The following is a 21,781-nucleotide window of genomic DNA, read 5'->3' as shown; positions in this document are numbered from 1 at the left end:
TGAAAACAATGCCAAGAATTAGTCACTGATGAGGACATGTGGGCATAAAATTGTCAGATTTATTATTACGTAGTTAGTATATAGCAGACCTTGGATTTGCACTGAGGTTTGACTCCAAACCCCATCATACTATTATACTACTTATTTCTATCCTGCTGGGGGTCTCTTTTAGTACTCACACTGTTTTGGACTGAAAATCCAAATTTCCTTTCAAATTTGTATCATTTAAATCACAAATACGTAGTATGAATATCATAAGTGCTAAAGTATTAAGTCACAATGCAACTTCAAATTAATGAGGTACTTTAGTATTTGATAGTTCTTTTATATACATTACCTCTTGTGCAATAGTACAAGATGAATCTTTTGTTTTAAATGGGGAAGTCAAGGTTTAGAGGGGTAACTGACTTGTGGCAGATGGAACAATGACGTTTGTGACAGAATGTGAACCTTGGTTTTCTGACTCCAAGTCTAGAATAGCTGCACTGTTCTACTATGTTCAAAGTGTTCTGTTGAGGAAACATCTGTAGCTTTTCTTCCTGGGGAGCAGACCTTCAGAGGAAGGACAACAAAAATCCCAGTGATCTTTAACACTGGTTTCCTTCCCCTAAGGATTTCAAGAGTTGTCCTCTCCCATTTCCTTTCTATTTTCCAGTGAAGGTGTGTGGCTGCAGAAACCTTGTTGCTAACTGGAGAGCAGCTGAGCCTAACTGTTGCAAAAACCAATCCCAATGGCTGCTATCATTGCCAAAGTGGGGAAGGCTCTTTCTCCACTCATTCACCTTTATCGGAGCTCTTGCTGTTCTTGGGTAACTTTTTCTCTCAATTCCCTTAGTTTCCTTGTGACATTATCCATGTCTAAGTTCCTTTCCTTAGTATGTAGGGACCTGAGGGCTTTGCTCTTGGTTGGGTTTCTGAAGGCTGGCACTGAGTCTGATAAGAACATGCGGCTTCACAAAGGAAAAGATTGTCAAGCAAAGGGGAAACAAAACAGAATCTTGCAGAAAGTGAAGTTGTGAGTCGAGCAGTCCAAACAAAGAATTCTTTAAATAGGGTGAGAGTGTGTTTCATGGGAGAGAATCAGATGCAAGGCCAAGAGGCCAGGACAATGGTGAGGAGAAAGGCAAGGGCTAGCTTAAAAGTGCCTACAGGGCTTCCCTGGTGGCTCAGTGGTTGAGAATCTGCCTGCCAATTCAGGGGACACGGGTTCGAGCCCTGGTCTGGGAGGATCCCACGTGCCACGGAGCAACTAGGCCCGTGAGCAACAACTACTGAGCCTGTGCATCTGGAGCTTGTGCTCTGCAACAAGAGAGGCCGTGACAGTGAGAGGCCTACACACCGCGATGAAGAGTGGCCCCCGCTCGCCGCAACTGGAGAAAGCCCTCGCACGGAAACGAAGACCCAACACAGCCAAAAATAATAAATAAATTAATTAATTTTAAAAAAAGTGCCTACAAAGACAGAGCTTGAGGAATTTTATTGAGGCATCCAAGGTAGAGATAAGAACCTTTAAAATATTCCAGGGGGCACAATATTCATTATAATCCCCTTACTCTTCACTTGAGAATAACAATTCCAAGTGAGATGGAGAGGATGGAGCTTCAAGTCAGGTTGGATACTCCATTGAGAAATTTGGGAAAAATTACCCTGGGCTCAGTCAAAGGACATTTTGGGACATTTGAACAATACGGCCAGGACTTACACTTAAAAATATTAATTTTCAATCTACCACAAACCATTATCTCAGTGCCACAGGGGCAGTTCTCCACCTTCCTAGCCATTCTATTTCCCACTATCTAGTAGTTGAGTTCAAGTCTGACTCATATCCTGCAACTCCCTGTTCTTCTTAAACTATTTTCATTTATCTCTGCTGACTCCTGTAGGCAGGCATCTGGGGTTATGTTCCCACTCTAGAGGCATAAACAAACTTTGCTCCCACACCTTTCCTTTTCACTTAGGAATCTCAATTCCAGTGCCCCAACACTTCAATTAACCCCCAAATAATTCTTCTCCTTCTTCCAATATTCCTGGGGTATCTTCTTGGAACGCTTATCATGTTTCTAAACCAATAAACTATTAGACAACTCTACAGACATTAAGTAACATGATATATATCATCACATGAGTCAGTACATGATTAATTTCCAAATGTGCGTCAAAAACTGTAAGTTAGGAGAGTGAAGTTAGAAATGACTGACATTTTAAAAAGGGGAAATATACAGAACTTTTTTCTTTTCCTTTTATAACTGGCAAATCTAAAATCATGTTGTTTGGAGGCGTGAAAGTCTATTATGCAACACCTGAGTTGTTTATTCAAACAATTCAGTCTGTTATACTTAAAATATATACTTGTCTTATTGAAAAACTCTGGAGGAAAGGAGTCCCCTTGCCCTCATACTCTTGTTTTTCTTTTGAAGAAGTTGGGAAGCAAAAGAACAAAAGCCTAGAGAAAACAACTTGAATTTTTCTCTTTTTATCCAAAGACTTTACATGTCTAGTCAAGGAACATAGAGACTGGTCCTGGGGGAATTTCCTGGGGGAATTGCCTTTGAGGGATGGGGAAAATTTACAAAGGGGAGTAGAAGTGGAGGGACAGTTTGCCTTGTCAGAGAAAAGTGTGCATATGAACACAAACACAGCAATGTGAAATGTTGTAACAGAGGTTTTTGAGTCAGAGATGGGCAAACATAGAAGCTTTAGGTGATAAGGATCTTATTTTCCCTTTAAAAATACTCCAATCTTGGGGCTTTCCTGGTGGCGCAGTGGTTGAGAGTCCGCCTGCTGATGCAGGGGACACGGGTTCGTGCCCCGGTCTGGGAAAATCCCACATGCCGCAGAGCGGCTAGGCCGGAGAGCCATGGCCACTGAGCCTGAGCGTCTGGAGCCTGTGCTCCGCAACGGCAGAGGCTGCAACAGTGAGAGGCCCGCGTACAGCAAAAAAAAAAAAATACTCCAATCTAGATGAAAAGTAAGTGCAATATATAATTTTTTCCTTCTGATAAATTCTGTCTCCAATTAAAACATATTTATCAATCTACTCAACAAATATTTACAGAAAAGTTTCCCTATATGATGAATATACAGGGTATGTTCTCAACAAAGACAAGTGCAAAGAAACCATTTACATATACATTTATGAGCCAAAAATTAAGGCAAAAATTTGAACACAGAACTCCTCTTGAAAATCCAGAACAGACAGCTATAAGTATAATGTAAGTATAATATGTAGGTTTAGGCAAAAATGAGAAGGATCCATTTACCTCAGAGAACAGAGTTGCATCAAGCTTCCCTCAGAGATGGTATTGAAAGAACCATAAGACTAACAATATGGCCCAAGGAATAAGCTATAGGAATCATCTCACTTAAAATTAAAAAGCACCGTCACTGGATGCCAAGCAAAACACAAGCACTTCTCATATAGTAGAAGCTCAATAAACATTTATTGAATGGATGAATAAATGAATCAGAGTCATTATGGCACGTATAACAGTTGTCCTTGTTTGGCAGTAAGTATAACATTTGATGGCACAAAAAATGGACATCTGGTTCCCACATCAAATTCCATTATTTCCAAAAGGTATGAAGAAAAAACAAAACTCTAACAATCTAGAAAAAGAAATAAATACTAAGATTGCAAAACTCTAACAATCTAGAAAAAGAAATAAATACTAAGATTGCAAAACTCTAACAATCTAGAAAAAGAAATAAATACTAAGATTGCCCTCCTAAGTGTTTAAACAACATTGGTAGTTGACAATGATCTATTCCTTAAATTTCATGTCAGTGGATTTCATATTTATTATATTACTCTTTATTCCTTATAAAGCCTTTCTTAATAAATTAGTTTTAAATAAATAAAAACAAATTTTATGAACTAACAAAACAAATCTCATTATTTTGTCCCCTGCCAAAGTGTAGGGTCTGTAGTGTCAGGGAGGAATTGAAGCTGAAGCTGAAGCTGGCAAGGAGTGAGCAGACAAACCTCTAAAAACCCTCCTATGGGGAAGGTCTAGGAGTGTCATGGAGTCCATTCTGCTGGCATCTGGGAGGATTTTACTAACCAGCTCACTTCTCTGTTTTTCTATCCATAATGAAGTTTTGTAAAACAGTCTGAACATATGATAAAATACTTTTTTTGAATGCCCCTTAGGACCCAAGACACTAATATGACTCTACAGAAGTTATTATGGAGTCACTTTAACCCAACTTATATCTGCCATTAATTCAGTACTGGGAAGCACAGAGTCTACAGTAAGGAAATGATCTTTTCTCAACCTTTAAACCAGCTATTAGTGAACTAGATCTGAGTTCCATGTCAAAATATCCTATAGTTTGATCAGAGTTTGACTGAGTCAGCTATAGTCCATTAATCTGCTGGCACTTTCTCTAGAAGGAATGATGAGGAAGCTGAGCATTGTCTTCCAAGGAATAAAAAACTACTCCAGACCTAAAATGTTCCGAATCAATGACAAATTTAAAAGAATTTCAGGGATGCAGAAGTGGCCTTCATTCCAAGACTGCCCAGAAGTCACCCTGGAAGAAAAATATAGTGCCTTAATTGTTCACACTTATTGAAAATTAGGCATGCAAACATACTTGAAAGTTATTTTTAATTTAAATTTATAATAGCTTAAATATATTCTTAAAAACAGAATTCAGCTAACATAATACTTAATGGTGAGAAACTAGAAGTTTTCCTGCTAAGATCAGGAACAAAGCAAGAATGTCCCCTCTCATCACTCTTTTTCAAGATTTTACTGGAAGTCCTAGCTAATGCAGAAAGACTATATATATATATATATATATATAGAGAGAGAGAGAGAGAGAGAGAGAGAGAAGAAATAAAACTATTTTTGTTAGCAGATGACATATGTGGACAATTCGACAGAATTGGCAAAAATATTCCTGGGTCTAAGAAGTGATTATAACAAGGTTGCAGGTAAAGATTAATATAAAAAAGTCAATCACTTTCCTATATACCAGCAATGAACCACTGGAATTTGAATGAATAACACAATGCCATTTCCATTATTACCTCCCAAAATGAAATACTTACATATAAATCTAACAAAATATGTACAAGATCTATATGGGGAAAACCACAAAACTCTGATGAAAGAAATCTAAGAACTAAATAAATGGAGAGATATTCCATGTACATGGATAGACTTATTATTGTCAAGATGTTTGTGCTTCTCAACTTAATCTATAGATTCAACATAATCTTAATTAAAATCCCAGCAATTTATTTTGTGGGCAGCAAAAAATGGTTTCTGAACTTTATTGGCAAAAGACCCAGAATAGTCCAGACAATATTGAAGGAGAAGAACAAAGTCAGAAGACCAACATTACCCAACTTCAAGACTTAACTATAAAGCTACAGGAATCAATACAGTGTGGTACTGGTGAAAGAATAGACAAATAGAACAATGGAACAGAATAGAGATCCCCAAAATAGGCCCCATAAATATAGTCAACTCATCTTTGGCAAAGGAGCAAAGGCAACACAATGGGGCAAAGAATAGAGACACAGATCTTATACCCTTCACAGAAATGAACTCAAAATGGATATTGAATTTAAATATAAAATGCAAAACTATGAAAAGCCCAAGAAAATAACATAAGAGAAAAATTTCGGTGATCTTGAGCATGGTGATGACTTTTTAGATACATCAAAGGCATGATACACTGAAGAAAGAATTGATAAGCTGGTCTTCATTAAAATAAAAAGTCTCTGCTCTTCATAGGACACAGTCAAGAGAATGAGAGGACAAGTCACAGACTGGGAGAAAATATTTGCAAAATGTATGTCTGATAAAGGACTGTTATCCAAAATATAAAATGAACTCTTAAAACTCAACAATCAGGCTACAACCCAGTTTTTTAAAAGGCCAAAGACCTGAACAGACAACTCACCAAAGAAGATACACAGGTGGCAAATAAGCACATGTGTAAACAATGAGCTACCACTGTACACTTATTAGAATGGCCAGAATCCAAACACTAACAATACTAGTCCTGGCATGGACACAGAGCAACAGGAACTCTCATTCATTTCTGGTGCGAATGTAAAATGCTACAGCCACTTTGGAAGACAGTTTTGCAGTTCCTTACAAAACTGAACACTCTGTTAATCATATGATTCGCAGTTGCACTCCTTCGTATTTACCCAAAAGAACTGAAAACTTATGTCTGCACAAAAACCTTGCACAGGGATGCTTATAGCAGCTTTATTTATAATTGACAAAACTTGGAAGTAACCATGATGTCCTTGGTGAATGAAAAAACAAACCGTGGTCCATCCAGATGGAATATCATGCAATGCTAGAAAGAAATGAGCTATCAAGCCACAAAAAAACATAGATGAAATTAAATGTATGTTGCCAAGTAAAAGAAGTCAATATGAAAAGGTAACACATTGTATGATTTAAACTATATGACATTCTGGAAAGGCAAATCTTTGAAGAGAATAAAGGACTAGTGATTGCCAGGGCTTGGGGGGAAAGAAGGGATGAACTGGCAGAGTACATAGGATTTTTAGGGCATGAAACTATTCTATATGATACTATAATAGTGGATACACGTCATTGTACATTTGTTGAAACCCATAGAAGGTACAACACCAAGAGTGAACCCTAATGTGTAGTATGGACTTTGGGTAATAATGTAGGTTCTTTGATTGTAACAAATGTACCATTCTGGTGCAGGATGTTGATACTCGGAGAGGCTGTAACTGGGCAGTGTGCAAGGAGTATTGGGAAACTTCATTTTTACTCTGCTCAATTTTACTGTGAACCTAAAACTAAAGTCTATTTTTTAAAAAACAGTAAAACGTAAAGTCTATTAAAAAATAGAATTAAACAGTTGCTGAACCTGAAGCACCTCTAAGAAACCTCCAGTCATCTGAAACACACCAAGTGAGATTTTCCTTGATTTGATAAATAATAATATCATCAATAACCGTAATATAGTTAACATAGATTGAGCACACACCTCTTGAGAAAATTAACTAAATCTTTGCAAACATTATCTTCTTTGTTCCTCGTTGCAAACTTATGGGCCAAGTATTATCTTTAACTCCTTTTACTTATAAGGAAAAAGATGTATAAAGATCAGTGAGTTGCTTGAGGTCACAGAGCTAGTAAATAGAAGAGACAGAGCCAATCCAAGGCTCTTGCATACCAACCTGGCGTTCTCTTCTGTGGGATCGAGCAGGACCTAGGACACCAGTATGAAAAAAAGGGACTGAGTACAGAGTCCATCTGTGCCTTTATTTTATTTATTTATTTATTTATAAATTTATTTTGGCTGTGCCAGTTCTTAGTTGCGGCACGCGGGATCTTTAGTTGTGGCATGCGGTAACTTTTTTTTTAGTTGCAGCATGCAGACTTCCTAGTTGTGACGTGTGGACTCTTAGTTGCTGCATGCATGCAGGATCTAGTTCCCTGACCAAGAATCGAACCCAGGCCCCCTGCGTTGGGAGCACGGAGTCTTACCCACTGGACCACCAGGGAAGTCCTTATCTGTGCCTTTAAAAAGCTTTGCTTTATGAGTTTTCCAGAAAGCTGCCTGTTCCTCTCTTTTGAGCCCCTAAGGACAATGGCAAAAGGCCTCTTTCTTGTGCAGAAGGTGGAAAGCAAAACCTGAAGGGTCTTCTCTGCCCCTTGGGTGAACTAAAGCGGAAAATGCTGAAGAAGCCATTGAAAGCGCATTCTTGCATTTCCTGTTCTCCACTCAGGCGTCCACGCATGTTCTCCGAGTGGCTGTTATGTGAAGATACGATTCTAGACACTGGAAGTATAGGAGTGGACAAGAGAGAGAAGGTTCATATTTGAGGTAGAGGAAACAGCAAATACGGATAAAACCCCTGAGCTGAAACCCAGCAGATGCCTGCCAGCAGCCAAGCTCCGTGTGGTTCAACTGTGGTGAAGCTGTGTGAAGTCACTGTAAGAGAAGGCGCTGGCAGGAGGAGGAGTTTGGGGCAGCCTGGGAGGGTCAGCAACAGGGCAGACGTCTACCGGGTTTACATTTTATTGCATCCAAACATGTTTCTCCTGATCTGCTTTCCTGTCTGTTTCTGCCCATTCACGCCCACGTGTTGACCTCAGTGCAGATGGAGATCCGGCACCTACAAGCGGAGGAGGTCTGGCTTGGTAGCACTGCCTGCCAGGAAAGTTTATTATGTTGAAAAATGAGGCAAGGGGAGGGAGGGACAATTGAGCTCTGTTTCCTGAGTCACAGAACAGGCACCAGGCTCTGCTGAAAAGGCACAAATCACAGCCTTGTTTTCCAACCAGGCACTGCCCACCAAAACTTCTTCAGGGCGAAGAGTTCTGGAAGGAACCAGTCAGATTCATTTTTACCATATCAAGTATGTGTGTGTGTTTTGGAAGTGGGAGCCATTTGGAGAGGGATTTTTAGCTGCCCCTTGCACAGTTTTCCAGTTAAGGGGTTTTGGCATCTACCTTCCTAGGGATCCCTAATACATTCTCTCTGCTCCACTGAGAATGAAATTCTATAGTCCTCTGAACACTGTTGTTTCTCTCTCCTGCTCAGGCTCTTTCTGTTCTGGCCTTCCTTCAAATTCCTTATTTTCAGCCTCAGAGTCACTTTTATCAAAAAAATTTTTGGATCCATCCCAGAGTGACATTAGTTGGCATTTTTTTTTAATCTCATAGAAGCTTTTGTGTGTAGGAAACAATACTTACAGTAGCCTGTGTTATCAGTGATGTTGCATCTTCTACAGTTATAAATTGAAAACCCTGCTCTTCTTAAACTGTTAAACACAACTGCAAAAAACATTTCATATAATGGATTTCCTCAGAAATTGCAAGCCACTAAGAAAGCAGACATGCAAACCCCATAAACAAAACCTTCCTAAACACATAAGCAGCTATAATAAAGCTAATAATAGCAAAAACTTATACAGATGATCCTTGAACAACACGGGTTTGAACTGCATGAGTCCACTTATATGTGGATGCTTTTTCCAGTAAATACACACTACAGTACTACATGGCTTGTTGAACCCATGAATGCAGAACTGTGGATAAAGAGAGGTAGGGGAGGTGGGCAGCTCCCCTAATCCTTTGTTGTTCAGTAGTCAACTGTACATTTACATGATTCTCATAAGCATTTCAACATCTTAAAGCTTAAACTCATAAATTTAGTAAATCAGATTATCTTAAGTATTGAAAATTGACTACAAACATAAATGGGTAAAATCTCTTAAGTGTTTCAGTAAAAATCATTTGTCTACTATGTTAGTTTCTCCTAAGTATCTTTAATATAAAGCATATACAAAGCAGTAAAATGATTTTTTTAAACTTGATATATTTGCATTAAAATAAATTTTTGCAGAAAACATCATATTTAGTTTTTCAACATCTATGTATTTATTTTTTGTACAGTCTTAGGTCTGCAAAGTCATTTACTTAGCTGAGTAGAACAGAATCATGATTTCAGGCCCACCATAGTAGCTGAAATTATTTACTCAGAGTCCTCGGTCAGAGATTTGATACCAATGCTATGGATTGGGGGTTATTGGTCATTGGTCAAGGAATTAAAACTTGGAAGATGTAAACCAGCACAAAACACATCCCAAGAAGATTCAGCTCAGGTTTACAGGGTAAGTCTCTTCAAGGATTCTGCTATGTCAGTGGAGAACCCACTAGTATATCAATTTAGTGCATCATGTAAGTCCTGGCCCTCTTTTCAGTATCACCCTTACCCAAATTTTATCATATTTACTTACAACATTTTATTACATGATTTAGATGAGTACTGTAACACATACCCAGATTTCAATCTCTTTGCTTTCTGATGGGAATAAATACAGTTGTGAAATATTGTATATTTTATTGCTTTAACAACCACCATTATTTAAGTTGGGCAAAGCAAGAAATGAAGACATAAATGGAGTAAAGTTTAATGAAACTATGCATATTAGCTTCCTACAACTACTGTAATAAGTACCACAAACTGAATTGCTTATTCTCTCGCAATTCTGGAGGTTAGAAGTCCAAAATCAAGGTGCCAACAAGGCCATGCTGTCTCTGACACCTGTAGGGAAGAATTCTTTTTTGACCCTTCTTTTCCTAGCTTCTGATGACTTGCTAGTAATCTTTGGCATTCCATGACTTACAGATGCATCACTCTAATCCTTTGTCTTCATGTGGAGTTCTCCCTGTGTCTCTGTTTCTTCACATGGTATTCTTTTTATAAGGATATTAATCATATTAAATTAGAGGCCCACACTACCTCAGCATGACCCCATCTTAACTTAACTAGTTGTATCTTCAATGACTCTATTTCTGTGTAAATTCACATTCTGAAGAACCAGGGGTTAGGACTTCAATATATCTTTTTTTTGGAAGACACAATTCAATCTATAACACCATGTAGAATCAATGGATTGTAGATCCTGGTCATGTGAAGCAGAGTTTCTCAATCTTGGCACTATTGACAGCTTGGACTGGATAATCCTTTGCTGTGGAGGGCTGTCATGTGCATTGTCTGATGTTTAGCAGACGACCTCTACCTGGTGGATTCCAGAAGCACCCTCTTAGTTGTGACAACCATAAATGTTTCCAGACATTTCCAATGTCTCCTGGGGGTTGGAGGTTAGAGGTCAAAATTGCCCTCATTTGAGAACTAGAGATAAAGGCTAAAGAAAACCACAGATAAAGGATAGCTGGAGTTGGAGTACTTGAGGATAAAAACAGGAAAAATAGGAGGATCTCTTATGGCAGTGGGAAGTGTGAAATGTGAAAAGGAGGTCATGAAGGGTAGCAGTTTTGTAATAACAGAGATTAGGATATGAGCATAGGAATGAATGCCTGAAGAAGGGTGAGAACTAGATTAGTGTAGGGGAAGAAGCCAGGGAATGAAAGAATCATCTACGTACATATTGACATAATCAATAATTACGACAGAAGTAGTTTTGGAGCCAGTGACAGACAAGAATTAAAATCTTCAAGGAATGAGGGGTAGTGACCTGGGAAAGGTAATAACTGTAAGAAGGAGGAGAGCTTAGTAAATTATCTGCTGATTTGAAACCTAACGAAGGGGCTTTTCATGGAATCAGAAAGGAAAATGACCTAGAAGTGGCAACAAGGAGCAAAAAAGATACCTCCCCACACCATAGCCCAGTCCAGTGGTACAAGGAAAGCAAAACCAAGGCAGAGGACTTCAGGGGAACACTGTTCTCAAAAGGGCACCAGGTTCAGTTAGTGCAGGAGATAAAAAGGAAACCTTTAGAAAAAGGTTGAAGATGTAGGGGAGTTTGCTGATGACTGGTCATATATTCCAGGGAACAGAGTTGAAGGATTTTAGGAGTTGGGGATTGGTAGGAGGCATGGTCAGGGAAGGGAATTCACAGCACCTTATAAAGATTTTGTGTCTAAAGGAATGAGTACTCTTCTAGGAATTAATCCTGGGCTTCTAAGTCTCTCTCATGGCTTAGGTACTGAAAAATAAGTTTCAGTATCTTAGAAAGAAATAGTAGTTTTAGAAAGGCATGAAGTCTTTGAGTAAATATAGAATGGAACACTCACCCCCCTCAAAAAATACCTGTTATATTTTGCATTATCTTCTATAATTTGATTCTATGATCTCTTTATGGTGATGGCAACTCCAAAGGAATTACCAGAATAGTTCTGTCAAAGTGGCTCAAAAAGGGACCAGGAGGGGAGCAAAAACATGAAATAGAAGAAGTTTGCATTTTGTGACCAACCCTTCACCTCCAAAGCCTCAAAAAGACCCTAGATATTCTTATGCTATATGTTGGACTCTGGGCCATCAGTGGAGCACTCAACTCAGACCCTAACTTCTCCAAGCCCTCAGGCTTCCATGCCCCAAATATATCTGCCCATAGTCTGTGTCATATCACCTTCAGGTAGGGGCTCTTAACTTTTTAGAGGATCACAAACCCATTTGGGATTCTAATGAAAGCTATGGAACTTTTTCTCAGATGTCAGCATTCAATCACATGTTTGAAAGGTATTTACAGAAAACTCAATCTGTGAAAAGCACTATGTTCAGGGCTAGAGACACAATATTACACAATACAGATACCCTTTCTTGCACTCACAGAGCTTATGTTCTAGAAGGGTGGTCAGACATTAAATAGCAGCTTATACAATTAATTATTCACTTTGGTTGAAATACTCGTTCAAGGAGTATATATATGGGGCACAGTGAAGAGGTGTGAATATCTGAACTAGTTTGGAGGGGGCAGTTCTGGAAGGTTTTTAAAGGAAATTTTATCAGTTGATAGCTGAAGATTCAGTAGAATTTAGCCAGTCAATTGGAGTGGTGATGTTAAGATGGGGAAAACTCATTGAAGAGCAGATTGAAGAGCATGTATCAAGGCCCTAAGACAAAAGCAAAAAAATGAAAGATGAAAGAGTGTAATGATGATCCTGAGTCTTCTCTTCACCCTTTATCTTCTCCTTTGCTCAATCGGTTTGAAGTTCCTTTTACTAAAAAATAGATTGGGAATACCTGGCAGAGCGTCATATCTGTGCAACCATTTCCCTGAAGTTGATTTCATCTGATGCTTTCTACACTTGGAGAGGCACAGACTTTCTTACAGGCAAATATGCCTTCTTTATATTATTATGGCCTCCTTCTTTGGGTCGCTAGCCTGCCTGAAGACACAAAACTCACATAATTGCACTTAGGCTTAAAGTCAACTAAATCATTTTCCCGGTGACCAACCCTTCTATTTTCACACTCCTTGAATCTGCTTCAATCAATAGAATGTGGTGGAAACGGCATGTGCCAGTTCCAAGCCTAGGCCTGTGCACTTCCGTTTGCTTTTTCTTGTACCTTCTCTAATTGCTACAGGAACATGCCCAAGACAGCCTGCTGGAGGATGAGAGATATATGGAGTAGAACCAAGGTTTCCTGGGTGACTGCCAACTGACTCTCAGACATGTGAGCAAGCCTAGCCAAGAACTGTAAAGCTGTCCAGCCAACCATGATGAATCCATGAGCCATACAAAATGGTCATACACTCTGATATTTGACAGTGGTTTGCAACATAATCATGGCATTAGATATCTGGCACAGTCCTTTTGGCCAAAGAGAGTCGGGGAAAATGGTACAATAAGTGCTGATCCTATTATAGATCTTAGGTTATATTCGAAGAGCCATAGAGAGCCATTGGAATATGTAAATCAGAGGGATGTCATAATCAGAATCTAGAAAGACTCCTTGGGTACATTTGTAGGGAATGGATTGGCAATATTTCAGACAAGTGATGATAATGTCTAGAATAAAGGTAGTAGTGGTGGAGATGCAGAGATGTATATTTTATTTTTAGGATGTAACAGTAATAGAACTTTGAGTAATTGGATATGGGGACAGATGAAGAGAGAAGTGTCAAGCATGCCTGCCAGATTCTGGTTAATATGCCTGGATGGATGATACTATCTATTGTGATAGGGGAAGCTGGAGGAGGATGAGGTAGGTCTGGGAAAGACCAGAGTTCAGTTGTGGACCTGTTCTATTTGAGTCTCCTGTAAGGTAGAGATGTTGGTAAGCAGTTGCATACATTCATCTGAAGCTCAGAGGAGAGGTCTGGGTTAAAAGTAGTAATTTTGGAGCTGTTAGTGTATTGATCATAGTTGAAGCCATGAACATGGATGAGGTCATACAGGGAAAGAGTACAGAGTGAGAAAATGACAGGTTCTATATCCAAGCTTTCAAGAACTGCAAAATTAAAAGGTTAGGTACAGGAGGATGGGCTGGAAAGATAAAGAGGAAAATCAAGAGCACTTAATATCACAGATGATAATGGAAGAGAGAGTTTAAAGAAAGAGAGTCTAATGTGAGATACTGTGAGAAGAGGTAAGAAATATTCCTTGAATGTAGTGATATGGAGGTCACCAGAATCCTTCCAAAAAGCAAAACTTTGCTAACAATTTCAAGAGGATGGTAGAGGTATCCCATCACATACCCCTGAAACCCAGGTTAAAAACTCCTACCTGTGTCTTCCTAAAAGCCATCTAATCAGACAACCTAATTGGATGCAAAGTATTAATTCTTTACTATCTCAAAGACAGGGGAAATGTTTTAGTTGACTTTAAGACCAACTGCAATTATGTGAGTTTTGTGTCTTCAGGTAGGCTAGTGACCCAAAGAAAGAGGTCATAGTAATATAAAGAAGGCATATTTGCCTGTAAGAAAGTCTGTGCCTCTCCAAGTGTAGAAAGCATCAGATGAAATCAACTTCAGGGAAATGGTTGCACAGATATGACGCTCTGCCAGGTATTCCCAATCTATTTTCCAAGCACGGTCAACATTGGCTTCCTCCTGCCCTGGAAACAAATCTTCCTCTTTGGACTTAACTGTATTATTCTTAACCCAAACAGAGATAATGGACGATGATTTGAATAAAACCTGGGTATTCCTGAGAAGTGATCCCAGAAAACTATAGTCAGAAATATGTAAATCTGACTCCCGATTCCATGCAATGGACTCTCTCCCTCCTGACCCTTCAACGGCTGAACCATTACTCCAATTGCCAGAGGCCAGGAATTTTATAATTCTGTCCCTCACACTCTTGAGCAATTCTAATAATTAGAAAGTTCATCCTTTCACTTTCTCCCAGTTGGTTCTATTTCTGTTCTCTGGATCTTTATATTATTTTCCTGGAGCTGTTATAACAAATTACCATAAATTTTGTAGCTTAAAACCACATAATTGATTCTCTCACAGTTCTGGAGGTTAGAAGTCCAAAATCAAGGTTGCCCACAGGGCTACACTTACTCCAAAGCCTTTGTGGGCAGTCTGTTATTTGCCTATTCTAGCTTTTGGTGGCTCCAGGCATTCCTTGGTTTATTGCCACATTACTCTGATCTCTGCTTCCATGGTCACACTGCCTTCTCCTCTCCTCTATATGTGTCTTATTAAGACACTTTTCATTAGATTTAGGGCATGCTGAGATAATCCGAGATGATCTCATCTCAAGGTCCTTATCTTAAATTATGCCTGTGCAGACCAATTTTCAAATAATATCACATTCTTAGGTTCTAGGGACTAAGATGTGGACCTCATTATCTTACAGAAGAGTGAAGTGGACTGTTTCGTAGCACCAAAGGCTGGATTTTAAGTATTAATTCCTGGAGAAATTCTCCAAGTTTTGATCAAAACCACTTCAAAAATTTATATCACATCACATTTTTTTCATCTAATTATGTCGTTTTGCCAGTTTATAACTGGAAAAATTACTTAGCCTTCCCAAGCCTCCAGGATTTTTGTTGTAGCTGTAATGGTTGTTTTTGTTGTTGTTGTTATCAAGTAGGATAATGATACCCTTTCACAGGGTTGTTGTGAATATATTAAATGACATAATATATGAAGAGCAATCAGCACTATGCCTGCCAAAATATCACACTGCTCAATAAATGTTCGTTGTTATTATTATTCTTTTATAGTACTTTGAAGTTTTTAATGTGTAACCAGTGATTCATCTAATTTAATACTTATAATCCCACAGTTGAGTAGGTATTATGTCAGGAGACCTAGACTCAGCAAGATATTACCCCAATGTTAGTTTAAAGATAATTTTTATTTGTCCCTTCTCTTCCCCAAAGTGACTTGAAGCAGTTTCAAAATATATATGTGTATATATATAAATATATACTTAAAAAGCAGTAAATTTGGAAAATCAACCAAGTGAAAGGTAAGTATTCATATCAACCATAATGGTAGATTCAATTCCATCAATTGAGTGTCATATTTGTCTCTTACAAGAATGTTAGCAGTGGCTCTGGCTCTTCTGGATGGTGGAATAATGGGTTAATTTTTTTATGTCTCTCCTTCCCCTGTTTTTACTCTTCCGTACTTTATAATTTTTCTATAATGAACATGTATCTATTTATTATTTTCGTAATCAGAAAGAAGCTACTTAACTAAATGTTACCTTCTTGATAGTCAAGGGAAGAGGGGAAAAAGTCAGTCACTTAGGGGCTTCCCTGGTGGTGCAGTGGTTGAGAGGTCCACCTGCTGATGCAGGGGACACGGGTTCGTGCCCCGGTCCGGGAAGATCCCACGTGCCGCGGAGCGGCTGGGCCCGTGAGCCATGGCTGCTGAGCCTGCGCGTCCAGAGCCTGTGCTCCACAAACGGGAGAGGCCACAACAGTGAGAGGTCCGTGTACCGCAAAAAAAAAAGTTTTACTATACTTATATAGTAAAATCAGAAAGAAGCGAGTGTGTCAATTCCTTCAGGAAAATAAGTTTTTCTAGTATTGTTTTTACTTTCAATACTAATCAGTATAATGTACTTTGAACTCAGCATAATTTCTCAGCAAATACATTGACAATGCCCCCAGATGCTTCTTGCAGCGTTGATCAGAAAAAGCAGAAGGTGTATGTGATTCTGCAATGGACTAAGATTATGTGGTCCTTAGACAATTACTCCTAAAGATCACTGTGAAGTGAGCCCAAGAGTGAGTAGAAAGGCATCACTCCTGGATCTGGTTCATCAGCACTGAGTTTGAAAATGTGCTCAGAGCTGGCTATAACTGCTTGGAGTATCTGGGGATGATAAATATGTGTTTAAAGTTTTGCAATAATATTGTGTATAGTATAACTCCAGAAATGATGGAATACCTGGTCTAGATGGGTGGCCCTTAGCCTGTAGCCACTTTAAACTAAGAGTAGGAACACTCTAGTCACTGAGGAAGACAGTGACACTACCAGAAGGTGTGAAGTAAATATCACTCCAACTGTATCATCTGCAACAGTGCACCCTTTGATAAAGCACTGGAGGTCAAGAGAGTCATCTCGACTGGTCAAAGAAACTATTGCAAAGCTCTCTGCCACGTATCCTGATCATGCTGATTTTCTTTTGAATCCAAAAGTAAATCCTGCCTGATTACCCAAATTGTCAGTGCCTGATCTTCCTGTCAACTCTTTCCTATTATGACCTTTGTCAAGAGAGTGATTGTAAAATCATTTTAACACTTGAGCTTTGATGGGAGATTGAGCGCAGAGAATTTGGGATTATATTTCCATTGATAAAGATCTAGAGTAATGGAATTCAAGGTTGTTGACTGAGGAAAGATTTTATTTGGAAGCCAGATGAAAATGCAGCAGAGATGAATAGACTGTGAAAATAGAGCTGATAATCGTATTCTTGCTCAGAGGAAAGTCTTCGCTCGAGTAGCCCATTAGTAGCAAAGTTGGAACACAGTTCTTTTTTTTTTAATTTGATTTATGAGATTTTCAAACATATACAAAAGTAGAGAGTAGAGTATAAAGAACCTCAGTTTCAACAGTGATCAACATTTGGCCAATCTTATTCTCTATCATCCATATCCAAGATATCATATCGTTACACATGTAATGATGTGGAATCAAAGTATAAATTGAATTATAATAAATACATTTGTAACTTTTATTTCCCATTCATGACAGTACTTCATGTAATTTCACAAGCTGTTTTTAAATACATGCAGGTAGGTTTATTTTGTCTGTCCTTAAGTTTTAAATTTCTCCAGGAAAAGAATTTTTTTCCATGCCTCCCTCTGCAACTCTCTCTCAGGACCCAGGACAGTTGGGTGGTTGAAACAGTGCTTCATAAATGCTATCCACTGCAAGATACATGCTGCTGTTCTGATCACCGTAAACAAAGCTAACAGAATATTGATAAAATAGCAAAGATAAATGCAATGTTGCTCTCTAACAGCTATATGGTTAGAAATTATTATATATTTAATTGGTATAAAAGCCAATTATCACAAACTTCATCTAATGACATTATCACCTCTATTCCATCTTTTTATTCAAGAAACCAAGTCAAATACAAACCCCAAACCTGTGAAATCACTTTTTTTCTTTCTCTTCATCTTTTCACGATTTTTGTAATGTTCCCTTTAATATGTTTTGCTTTTGAAACCTGATGAGTGGAAATTCATTCAAGTCTGACTTTATAAGTGTTAGCTTTATAAGTGATTCTTGGGGCTTTTTAAATATTTGTTTTTAATCTGATATCTCTGGAAACTTTCTCCTCCCTAACCAAGAATGTGCTTGCTCTCTCTCTCTTTCTCTCTCTCTCTCTCTCTTGCATCAAGATCCACCCACCCACCCTCAAAATTACCTTTGCTGAAAACAATCAAAACTATTCCAGTCAAGGGAAAGAATTTTCCAGAATTTAAGCATCAAGTCAAAACTACATATTATCTATCAAACCAGATGTTTACCTGTTCGCTGCCAGAGAAGCTGGAGGTACATCAAAAACCAGTGACGGGAACAGCTTTGAACCTCATGCAGAAGGAGGCAGTTCAGGAAAGTTTGGGGTTCCCGTAAGCCCTGTGGGCCTGCAGATATATTTAAACTTAGGAAACGGTTTTTCTTGGCTAACCAGATTACGGCAGGCCGTGTAAGTCTTTTGTCTGTAACTACATTGGGAATTTCTGCTGCCTGGTTTTTTCCTCTGTCCTGGTAAAGTCCTGTGTGATTTTAGTGAGTCACTTGGCATTCTGAGGCCTGTTTTCTTGTCTCTGAAATCTCTTCATTCTGACTTTCTATGATTCTAACTCAGTCTCTTTCACTGCCTCTTGGCATGCAACAGGAAATATCAGCTTACCCAGGGGCATAAGTGTCAGTCAGCTCCTGAAGTGTCAGGAATTGTTGATGATCTTTATTTACATAAGACGGTGGCTTCTGATGACACTTTGAGGGTAGGACCCAGTCAAATCAAATACAACTTGGTAGGCCTAGAGTTCCCTCAGAGAATATATTCTCTCTTTCCAAGCGATTTGTAAATTAAAGTAGGCTCTAAGACAAAGTGGAGAAAAGCATCTCCTTTCCCCAAGTGGTTCCAGCCAGGCATGGGCAGCTGCAGAACTAGCTTGGTCTCCCAGAAACTCACTGGGACAACTGAAAAAGGGGAATAAAATTCTAAGCTATCTTTGAGCTATATTTCACAAACACTGGTCTAGGCCAGGGCTACCCACCACTGACGGTATCAGTGTGCTTCCATCCAACTGGTCACTGTTGCTGAAATTTTAGTGCTTCCTCATGTTTCTTAAGTAAGAACCACCGGGTTTACTAATCAATACATTACAAAAGAGCATTTAATTAAAGACATCATCTGACTTATTTTTATATGAGATATTTACAATATTGTCTTTGATTTATAAAAAGGGAAAACAATGTGTGTACAAGTTAAGGGAATTATATACAAAGCTAAACAGCAATGACAGATCCAGAATCATGTGGTATTTGAAATGCATCATCTGAGCAGCTGGTCTTCAGTGCCTTTTGCTGTTGGACTAGAAAGTGAAAGCTACTTCCAGAAAAACACAACTCTCCTTTTGAGTTCCAACTCTTTGAGTTGAGTGCTCCACTCTCTAGGCTAATATGATTTAGGTGAAAAGTACCTAAGTATCTGTTGAATTCTCTGGAACCTTTCAAATTCTGGTAAGGTCCTTCTATCATGACATATTATCAAATCTGGTAAAGCAACATAATTCTAGGGAGAGCTTTCAGCGGTATCAATTTTTGCATCCTCTTTAAGTGTTTGGAGAGCTCTATGCCATCTCTTACGGCAGGTGGTGGCTGTTAATACTCTGGAGCAAGGTGGCAAAACTGTATTCAGAAGCTGATGCTCAATAGAAAGGACTTTAACTTTTGTGGGATTTTTTTGGTTTGGGTTTTGTTTTTATAGGGTGCTGGCATGGTCGGATTCTGGAAGGTCTCTCTTCCTGGTTTGCAGACAGCACCTTCTTGCTAACTTTTGTGTGTTTTATTCTTTTGGTCCTATCCTCAGCACAGGAAAGGCCAAATCATCCTGGATGATGTATTAGGGTCCCTAATACAAAGACCAGTAGGTTTTCTCTCTGTTCATCCAGAAGGAAGCTCCCACTGCCAGCACTCCTATCTCCACCTCAACCCCACATCCACTTCTGGACAAGGGTGGGGCTGACTGTGAGAAGGAATTGGGAAGGACAAGAGGCCTGTGTTGTTTCAGTGGGGGTTTTGAGGTCACAGGGCAGACACGCCTCAGCACATAAACTTGCGCATGTTGGGAGCTATACCCCTTCATACCTGAACCTTTACAGAAGACAGACTTGGTGCACACGCAATTTAAAATTGAGGACATATAAATTCAGAGAGATTAAATGACTGGTCCAAGGTCAACACATTACTAAATATCAGGGATGGAACTTAAACCCCATTCTTTTGGTTCTAAATCCATTATGCTTGTCTCTATGCCTTATGACCAACAATTTCTAAAAGTCCTTTTCTACTCTCTAGTTCAATCATACTCTCCCACAGGGAAGGAGAGATGCTCCAGTACAAAGCTGTTTGAACTACTCCTCCCTCCCATAATGTATTGGCATAAAATTGATTTGTTCAAGAAATACTGCTTGACTGCTTATACTAGATGCTAGGAAAAAGCAAGCAAGCAAGCCAACAGATTTAAAAACCTCTGCCCTCATGAAGCTTACAATCTATTGGAAAGAGACAGATAATAAAATAAACAAGTAAAGTATGTAGCACGCTAGATTTTGATGGATGCAAGGGAGAAAAATGAAGAAGGAGAGGGAGACAGAAAGGGTTTGTTGGGGAAAAGGCTTATGTGGCCACCTTTGGGAAGAACATTCCAGGCAAAGAGAAAAGTAAGTGCCAAGGTCCTGTGGTGGAAACCTGTCTGAATGTTAGTGAAACAGCAAGGAGGCTAGTGTGGCTGGCAGAGCATGAACAGGAGAAAGAGCAGCAGGAAGTGATTTCAGAGAGTATCAGGGAGCCCAATCATGTACAGCCATACAGCCCATGTAAAGACCTTGGCTTCTCCTCTAAATAAGATAGGAAGCACTTGGAGATTTTGTGAAAAAGAATGACACGATTTGTCTTGACCTATATTTTTTTTTTTTTTTTTTTTTGTCTTGACCTATATTTTAAAACAGATGTGAGAAGAGACTAAAAAGGGGAGAAAGCAGAAGCAGGGAGATTAATTAGAAAACTATGTCAACAATCTGGGAGAAAGATAATGATGGTTTGGGCCAGGTGGTAAGATTGGGGGTAAGAGTTGGATTCTAAATATATTGATAGAGCAAATAGGATATACTGACAAGTAGGATTTGGGATGAATGACAGTAAGAGTGGAGGGAACAGAGAGAGCACTGGGCAGGAAGTCTGGGATTCTGAATTGGAGTTTTAGTCCCATGTCATGCTTTCAGTGTTACCCAAAGAAAGTCACTGAAAAGCTTAAGGCTTCATTTTTCACACCTATAAAGATGGGCTTAAAAACCTTCCTGACCTCACAAAGCTCAAATGAATATGATGTCTATGCAAAAGTTGGCTTGCTTACAATTGAATCACAGCTCTCTGTGACCCTGTCCAAGTTTCTTAGCCTAAGTGACTGTGGTAGGGAGACTGAAGTCCTATCTGGAACATTTTAAGAGCAAATATAAAAAACAAAAACATTACAGTTGTGAAGAATTACTTTAGGAAGCTTTATTTTTAGAAAGTTAAATCTCTTTCTTGACGAGCTAAATAACCATAGAAGAAAGTTGGTCCAAGAGAACTATTTTAACCAAAGCCTCATAATCCGTAGTCATACTATGGGATTTTGTACTCTTTGAACTTGTATTTATGAAATGTTACCTAGTTGGTGGTTAATAAATTCCAACCGCTCCCCCCAAATCTTCACCTTCAGTTTTGGTTCTATTTAAGCACAAAAAACTTCTTTTGGTTTCCCTTATCTCTGAGCTCATTTACCACCACCCTGGGAAGTTTCTAAATTTTTACTGCCAAGAAAACT

The sequence above is a fragment of the Globicephala melas genome, chromosome 4 (assembly GCF_963455315.2).
Source record: "Globicephala melas chromosome 4, mGloMel1.2, whole genome shotgun sequence".
Lineage (NCBI taxonomy): Eukaryota > Metazoa > Chordata > Mammalia > Artiodactyla > Delphinidae > Globicephala > Globicephala melas.
The sequence above is the reverse complement of the archived record's forward strand: the minus strand, read 5'-3'. Positions refer to the sequence as shown.